The sequence below is a fragment of the Coregonus clupeaformis genome, chromosome 37 (assembly GCF_020615455.1).
Source record: "Coregonus clupeaformis isolate EN_2021a chromosome 37, ASM2061545v1, whole genome shotgun sequence".
Classification (NCBI taxonomy): domain Eukaryota; kingdom Metazoa; phylum Chordata; class Actinopteri; order Salmoniformes; family Salmonidae; genus Coregonus; species Coregonus clupeaformis.
Genome location: NC_059228.1, coordinates 20,539,795 through 20,549,098, shown reverse-complemented (window position 1 = coordinate 20,549,098; position 9,304 = coordinate 20,539,795). Strand labels below are relative to the sequence as shown.

The window sequence follows — 9,304 nt, the reverse complement described above, 5'->3', positions numbered from 1 at the left end:
TCTAACTTGTTTCGTTTTTTTTGCGCAAAATTATCATTATCTGGCTAATAATGGGGGGCTTAAGGAAATTAATTGGCCAGTGTGGGGGCCTTGAGGAAAAAAATTGGCCGGTGTGGGTGCTTTAAGGGACAAAAATGGGCCGGTGTTTTAGAAATGTCAGGGACGATTTCTGGTCCCAGTCCGCTCCTGCCTGTAACCCCCCTCTCTCCCCCTTTCACCCCACCTCTCAAATCTCCATTATCACCTCTCTCTATGTACAGAGCCACTGTCGCCATGGTATCCAGTGCCTCAATTTGGTTGGCTGGGTCGAGGGTAGGTCATCAATCACAACAATTTCAGGTCGTTATAAAATCTCTGTCTCCTTTTTATGTGACTCAGACTCCTCTGCATTGTGTTTGATGGCAAGAGTGTATTATAGGAACAAAGATAGAAGAGCATCATCATCCCACGTAATGGCTGGGCTTTGTATTCTGGTACTTACTGGTCCAGACACTGTGTCTAAACCATATACAGTATTTGCCTGTATCTGTGTGTCATCACTGTCTAATATGACAGTGGCAGAGCTGGTACTGAAATTAATACTGCGTGTGTTGTTGTGTCGACAGCTCTTCTTCAGGGTAGGTCCGTCAAGACACAGTTGATCAATCTTGTTTTGTTTGGTGCAATGAGATCTCAGAACACAGAATGCTTTCAAAATGAGTGCTACTTCATGCCTGGGGTCACTAGTCATTTCTGCAATGACACCATTTATGCAGTGCTTATCAAAATGATTCAGTTTCCATTATCAAGCATTCACAAGTCAAACAATTGTCTTTGGATTGAAGTAGCTCACATATGGTGCTAGACAACCATGGGCCAATTACCCGGCCCTCTTTGAGCGAGAAGCGAAGCAATCACACAACACAGTTAATTCAGACCTAGGCAGGCTGCTGTGTTGTTATAGACGACATCATCACTCTCCTTCCCACCCGTCTCCATGGAGACGGGCATCCAGAGGGCCGGCTGGGTTCTAGAGCGCTGTGAATGAGCACACAGAATCTGGGGAGGGGGGCTTCATGGGAAAGAAGGGGTCTTACAAAGGGAGGCGGGGGGGAAGGCATCTTATCTCCAGCCCAGACAGAGAAGGATAGAGCCTCTGGACATTTGTAATGTTGGTTTCCATAACATGAAAGAGTGTGTATGGTGGTCACTGCCCAAATTGTTTCCAGTAGTCACCTTATTAGACAGCAGATTATTTCTGGCAGAAATAGGATTCTTGTTTTATACTGAATTGGTTGTATATTTTATTGGGGCTAAGAGAAATGAACTATTTGCCCTCTCTCATCTCTGCTCCATTACGGAAGCAGGACCCTATTGATTTCTCTCACTCAGGCTCACTAACTCAGTCCCTCTATATCTCTCCCTTTCGTTCCCTCTTGTCTTTACCCAAAGCCACTTACATGGTTCACATTTTACACCCTTGTTCTTCTATTGCTGGATATATCCATCCACTGACGCCTTTCCAGGTAAAGCACCTTACTCAAGGGAACCATAAGCAGCGAGACCTTCCATTTAAAACCATAAACAATATTGTCGCCTGACCATTTCCCCCAACATAAGCTGCAGTACTGCTGAGCTAGTGTTGTCCACTACGGCTGACCGGAACAGCACTGCAGCCTAAGCAGAGAAGCACAGCTAGCACTAATAAGAAGGGGGGTGGGGGGGGTCATGACTTAGCTACGGTCTGAGAGGTAGAGACTGGGGTTCTGATAATGGGCTGACCCCAGTTGATGAGTCAAGGAAACGTCCTGTGCTTTGCCATGTCAACACTGCAGAAAGTCAGTGGGGCTCAGCTATAAGCTGTGTGATAAATGTCTACCAGCTGGACAATTCCACTGTCAAGTCAATGTCGGAAGTGTTTAGTGTGGTCCGTGAGGATGTAATGGCCATGTGGGGAAGTAGACAGTGCTATCAACTTCACTGTAAATAGAGGAAAGGCACACCTCGTCAGCTTAGCACCTTCGCCTTAAAGAGGAGTCCTAGGAAGGGAAATGTATCCTCCCTTGCAGCCACCCATGGACATACACATGCATATAAATACATCCACCAGCACACTCAACATGCATGCATGCCATACCACGCGTGTGTACTATTCCCCTTCAAATAGGTCAGAAGACATGAGGACATTCCACTGTGTGTAAGAGCTCGTTTAAGCAGGGGAATTATATTGGAGAAGGGCATCAAGGGCCATGTTCATTCCTGTCAACAGAAATGGCTTTTCATGGTTCACTTACTGTATACATGGCAATTTCTAAATAAATAAAAAAGAACCAGGCCAGGTTTTTATTGAGAGAGAGAGAGAGAGAGAGAGAGAGAGAGAGAGAGAGAGAGAGAGAGAGAGAGAGAGAGAGAGAGAGAGAGAGAGAGAGAGAGAGAGAGAGAGAGAGAGAGAGAGAGAGACCAAAGACGAGGTTATGTCTGATGTTTAAAAGGTGTAGTTAAGACGGCAGTTTGCAGGGGAGAAACGTTTGCTTAGAAATGTTTCACTAAAACAATATTGTCATTATCTGAGTGCATCTATGCATTCTTTCTCATCTTTGAAGTTGAGTTAATCATACTGTTGAGGAGACTAGCTTTTTAGTCTGTTTTTGTCTGGTGACAGTTATGATTCAACACGAAGCCTCTCTCATTCATTTCAACACTAAGTGCTAATGAACCCTGTCTATTGTCAACTCTGTTTACTTTGGTCGGGAGGGGATTAATAAATAGATTGTGCAGTATGAATAATTGATGCTAGGTTTGATATTAACCACATTCTAACCCAGACATACTATAGAAGCTAGCAGACAATAGTAAATGTCAAGCCCCACGCCTGAAGGGAATTGTTCTACCCCATTATCAGCTCAGTTCTTGTGAAATGACTGGAGAAAACATAAATGGGCTTTTTTTTGCTTGCTTTCTGTTCTAAGAGCAGCACATGCCATTATGACATCTACACACACACACACACACACACACACACACACACACACACACAGTAACCTGGGAATATGAAAGACATGTACAGACGAGTATTGTTGGAGGGAACAACAAGCTAAATGAAATCATTATCTTGGATATTAGTGGGTGTTTATAGCTTTCTGGCAGCCCCCGGCAAACTACTCATTAATAACCATGAGGCAGATTGTTCTGTAGAATTGTTCATCAGCTTTCCTAAATGTATCATGGAAATTAAAATGTGTTATTGCGTTGAGTGAATAGTGAAATCAGTAAAAGCAGTGTCAGGAAAGCCTACAATTTTTTTTCATTGGATCCCAAATGACTGTCCCCCGAGCATCTAAAATGTAAAGTCATGGGCAACAAGAGAGGCATATATATATATATATATTTAAAGATTGCTTGAGGTACATTGTGATAGGGAGTCCCCATGGTAACGGTTAACCATATCAAAGGCATGCACTCTCCATGGCAACTAAAACGACTCGGGAATACTGGTGCACGCCATCTGGCCTCTGGCTGTCTGAAATACAGGAATAAATAACATTTACCCAAACATTTTACCATTGTCACATGTTTTGTGAGGAAATTAGAAACATGACTGGGTGTTTTACTAAAAGGGAGTCCAAATATACATTTGAATACTTAATAGTGACGTTTTACAATCGTGTAATATAATTTACAATAACAATACAGGCACAGAATCACACAGCCTTGGTCGTCCACCAGACACAATGTATCATGATAGGTCTTGGTCAATAGAGCTACAGACAGCGGGCCTGGAAGGAAGAGCCCATCTGATTGGAGAGCTGCTTCAAGGCTGGCCCGACCGTATGCAGTACACTGTTCACGCAGGTAGGAAGAAACCCCTATAACATACACTGAGTGTACAAAACATTAAGAACACCTTCCTAATATTGAGTTGCATCCCCGTTTGCCCTCAGAACAGCCTCAATTCGTCTGGGCATGGTGTCGAAAGCGTTCCATAGGGATGCTGGCTCATGTTGACTCCAATGCTTCCCACAGTTGTGTCAAGTTGGCTGGATGTCCTTTGGGTGGTGGACCATTCTTGATACACACGGGGAAACTGTTGAGTGTGAAAAACCCAGCAGCATTACAATTCACCCTCTGAATGGCACACATACACAATCTATGTCTCAATTGTCTCAAGGCTTAAAAATCATTCTTTAACTTGTCTCATCCCCTTCATCTACACTGATTGAAGTGGATTTAACAGGTGACATCAATAAGGAATCATAGCTTTCACCTGGATTCACCTGGTCAGTCTATGTCATGGAAAGAGCAGGTGTTCCTAATGTTTTGTACACTCAGTGTATATCAACACAGAGCGGCCTGGACATGTTCACAATCACAACAAGATCTCACACTCATAAAGCTGCCGATCAGGCTGAAAAATCCACAATGCTCTTTGCAATGACCCTTACACCAATCCACAACTTCAATAAGGCCCCAACTGTTGTACTATACAGGCCCATACTGTACATCCATGCCAAAATACTTCTCCACCCTCTAAAAAAGCTCCTTCCATTGTTTATTTAGAATACCTGCAATTACTTGTGTTTTTCCTTTCATATCAACCAGACATTCCATTTAAAGAGAACTCATAATGAGCATGACTGTATTTCAAGCTTTTTAACCATCTCTTTTAATTAAACAGAATACAGAAGAGGCACATTTAAACAAAGAGATATTATCCGCCTTAGTTAAGCCTGTTCAATTTAACAGTCATTAAAGCTCGTAGCGCTTGGCTGAGTTTGTTGTCAGTAAAGCTGGGACTAAGTTGTCTTCTTGAGTCATTTGAAGTGCACGGCTTAAACTCGCAGTAGCACAAAAATACCTGCATTTAAAGGTTACTGATTAGCCAAGCAATTAGTTAAGAATGGAAGTTACATAACATAAGGTTACAACCATAAGGTTACAACTTTCTACACCACCACATTGCAGGTACAGTACAAATTGTTATTTTTGTGCATTATCTTGAATTTGGATAGTATTATCATCTTTTCAGTCCAGAATCAATGAACAAATAAAATAAAACAAACTCCAAATGCCATTTCACTTCCACAGGTAGAAGAAGTGATCCGAGGAGGTGCTAGAATGCTTACATCTCCTCTGATCCATTCTAGTGTCACTGTGGAGCAAGTGTCTGGTGGCACATTACAGTCAGGTGCATTTCCATACAGGATTGACCCCGGTGTTTTACATCTACGTGGGCTAGCACCAGTGTCTCAATGTGCCATGGCTCCGTTGGACTTGCTCTCACTTGGGGCCAAAGCCAGTCCACTGGTACTTTTCAGCTTTCATTTACATAACAATGGCTAACTGAACTTTAACACTTTCTCACAAAGCAACTGTTTTGATTATGCAGAGGTTGTTGATTCTGATCTTCCCAAGTCCTCACTGTCAGCCCTAGCTATGGAAACACAATTTCCCTAGTATAACATAAGGGTTTATACACTAGTGTAACACTGGTGTTACAGTGGAAAAGCAGCAGTGACTGAGTGGGTGTGGTCCCTGACTATAACAACAACGCCAACTAGACTCAATGTCTCCATCTAGCTTCAGAGAGGGAAAATACTTTTTTGACTTGATCGCTGTGATTAGTCAACTTTTACCAAGACTGTACCTTTTCAATATAACTAATGGGCTCTCACTTGGCAGTAATACATTTTCCATTTTAATCTTGAAAATGGTCCTGAAAATCTATGCCATAAAACAGAGGGGAACTGAACATGCAGTTATTCACCCTTTAATGATGTAGCGTAGGACTGTTGTTGAATTTATAAAATGTTTAATTGAGTTTTACATTGAGTTACATGTTGTTTTAACGTGGTCCTCTGTAGCTCAGCTGGTAGAGCACGGCGCTTGTAACGCCAGGGTAGTGGGTTCGATCCCCGGGACCACCCATACGTAAAAATGTATGCACGCATGACTGTAAGTCGCTTTGGATAAAAGCGTCTGCTAAATGGCATATTATTATTATTATTAATAAATTTTTGATCATGAAGATATTAGCAGAGGTTTATCCCTTTAACGGTTTAAAGGGTTATCTATTAAGTTCTTTCCATAAGTATATGCTACAAGTATCTGCAAACAGTGGAAAAACCTACTCACACTGTAAATAGAAAATAAAAAACAATATATAACTTAGCAAGATCAAAACACAGACCAAACAATCATGTTTTGTTTTCACTTTGTCTGTTAGATTTACTACGTCAACAGGAAAAGCACATAGCTCGAAAGAGGAGGGAATGGCATGACTTGGTCCCTTCAAAAGGAAGTGTGTGAGGTTCAATAGATGAGGAGCTCACATAGTTTCAGTCGAGGGGCAGTTTTTTCCACTCCTGTGTTTTTATTTTCACCTGTTCAAAATGTCTATGAAATGTCTATGAAATGTAACATGGATGCAGTCTGGCTGACATCATTTGCTTCCTGATAGTTCAATTTCTCATACATCTTTCATTATCATAGAATATCAACAGGCAAAGGGCAACCTTTGGTAGGAAATGTTGCGTTTTATGTTTCAACAGGCAGAAAGTAACCTTAGGTAGGAAACGTGGCATTTTTTGTTCCATCTGTGTACACAAAGCTCATTGTGTCTTCATTAACGATCTGATCTCCTGACAGCTCAACCTTTAGCTTCAGCATAATGTTATGCTTGCTCTCTAGCTGTGCTTTAACCAAAGGCTATCCACTCACCCACGCTCTCTGTCAGGATGGAGAGGTACATCACACTCTCTGAATGGGAAATTAGGTAAACAAACTCACCAACCCTATCTCTCTCTAGCAGGCGTGTCCAGCAGGGCTCCATCAAACAGTGAATTGACCTGTCAGGAGGGTAGAAATAACATATGAAAGTCTTATAAAGGGTTTGGGGTTGTTGTTTTTAATAGGACAATAATAGGACAGTAGAGAATATTAATTCTACCTCTGGATATGTGTTGAGGTCCCTCCCTCTCCCATGACAATATGTAGGCCTACAAAACTAATAGTCTGCTAGGCTATTATAAAACTGAATAGCCTGTTATAAAACACAATTTAATAAAAGGTGTGGGCACAAATTACATGCTATGTTTAAGCAATAAGGCACGAGGGGGTGTTCTATATGGCCAATACACCACGGCTAAGGCTGTTCTTAAGCACGACGCAACACGGAGTGCCTGAATACAGCCCTTAGCTGTGGTATATTGGCCATATACCACAAACCCCTAAGGTGCCTTATTGCTATTATAAACTGGTTACCAACGTAATTAGAGCAATAAAAATGTATGTTTTGTCATACCCGTGTTATACGGTCTGATATACCACGGATGTCAGCCATTCAGCATTCAGGGCTCGAACCACCCAGTTTATAATTTCCTTTATAGGACAGTAATATCAGCTATGGTTGAGTGATAGCCAATAGAGTATGATACATGTCAGACAAGTCACAGAACTCCTGATGGTACAATGGTGACACCAGGTGTTGGAAAGCTGTACTGATTACTGAAAAAAGCAGTGTTGGACAAGGATAATAGGCTAGTGGCAAGGCCCCCCAAAAATGTTGATAACCCTACCTGAGGTATAACAAAAAACAACCATGTTTTTCCATATATCTAAGGTCTTCCCTATATAAAATGGATGATTGTGTAAAATATTTTACTAGAAAAGTGGTTAAATGTATAGATATTGTGACACACACCCTTAACTCAAACAATGCAGAGTAATTAGGATGTCTTCATACATCCTGGAAATATCGACCTGTAAACACACATATATAATAGGCAGAAATATCAACTATGAATATGAAGGTAAACTTCACTTTTTGGTAGCTGTTCAATAGACAACTTTCCAATGCAAATTTCCTCTCATTCAGTGCTGTACGCTATGGTCCTGCCTGACAAACATGCATACAATTACACGTTTTTTGATTTTGTGGCTATTGTAATTGTCTTTGAGGAAAACAAGTGGGCTCAGGATCCGTGTACGGTTCGTTCAATCAACACCCGAACTTTAACAACGAAGACGGTTAATCATTTCGATCTTCCACAACAAGATTCAATTAAGTGTCGTGGATAGTTGGGGGCGTATTCTAGCGGTTTTAAAGTAAAAGCTGTGTGAATCTAACGTTACTTACACGACCATCGCTCCAGCTAGCTAGCTTTCACCAGGTTTGTTATAAGGGCCACCAACAACTAACGTTAGTTAGCTAGCTGCCTTCCTTCAATGCTTGGTAGCTTTACTGACAGTCAAAACAGGGAGTTTACGTCGTTACATTGACTGCAAAAGCAAGCCAGCGCGACTGTATGCGTTGCTATGGTGATTTCAGTAAACAATCAATGCAAATCAACATCCGACAGAAAACAACTCTACGGCAGACGGCAAAAGTTGAACTATTTTAACTCTGGCAGCAATTCCCGTCTACAGTAATGGCTGACGGCATTCACCGCCAGGCTCAACAGCATTTACCATCGTGCGCTCATTGAAAACAATGACATCCGGTTTGCCGTCTACCTCGTACCATCTAAACGCAACATTTGTGTGTGTGTACACTGTCCAAGGATCGTTCAAGACTATCCAGCCCCAGCTAACACGCCTTGACATACCATGTTTTGACCATAACCCTCTCTCTGCCACCAGGTGAGTATGAATTCATTATCAACAATTGTCTATATGGTGTAGGTAGCTAGCTATAGTTGGTCATTCCCTCCACCTAATAATGGCAGAGATGAAAGGAATTAAGATGGATGTTCAATTGTACAATGATTCAATTATTCTCAATGGTAATTAGTGAGTATTCGTGAGTATACTCTATATCTGTAGAGAAATACTGTAGGTGGGTATACTGTGAATGCCTGCGTATGGCCACCACTACACCTGCACCACTGGGTGAGATTGAAGCTGGCAGTGTTGACACTCAGTCACATATAGGCTGGCACAACACTGCTGCCCTTCCCTGCCTTGCATGGTATGGCTGTGTATACTAGAGTATAATGATATATTTCCCTCTGTTTTACTAACGAGGGACAGGGACAGTGTGTAATGTGCAATTAACTAAATTGGCTTTACATTTGGCTCTCTGTGTATATAATCTTCATCCTCCATAGAGATGCTGGATGCAGAATTCCAGTCCTTTACAACCTACACATGTTCAGTAGAGAAGAACATCCATAGACATGGAGCTGCTGCAGCAGATAGACCACTTCCTACAGGTAGCATCCATCAACATGGAGCTGCTGCAGCAGATAGACCACTTCCTACAGGTAACATCCATAGACATGGAGCTGCTGCAGCAGATAGACCACTTCCTACAGGTAACATCCATCAA

General features: G+C 41.9%; 1 long non-coding RNA gene across 1 annotated transcript; it reads right to left on the bottom strand.

The window, feature by feature from the left end:
- Positions 1-3,348: 3,348 nt before the first annotated feature.
- Positions 3,349-8,263, bottom strand: LOC121553653. Its single transcript, XR_005997556.1, has 3 exons — positions 8,114-8,263; positions 6,766-6,824; positions 3,349-3,499 (listed from the first exon to the last, which is right to left on the bottom strand). It is a non-coding gene; the product is annotated as an uncharacterized LOC121553653 (long non-coding RNA).
- Between the last annotated feature and the right edge of the window lie 1,041 nt (positions 8,264-9,304).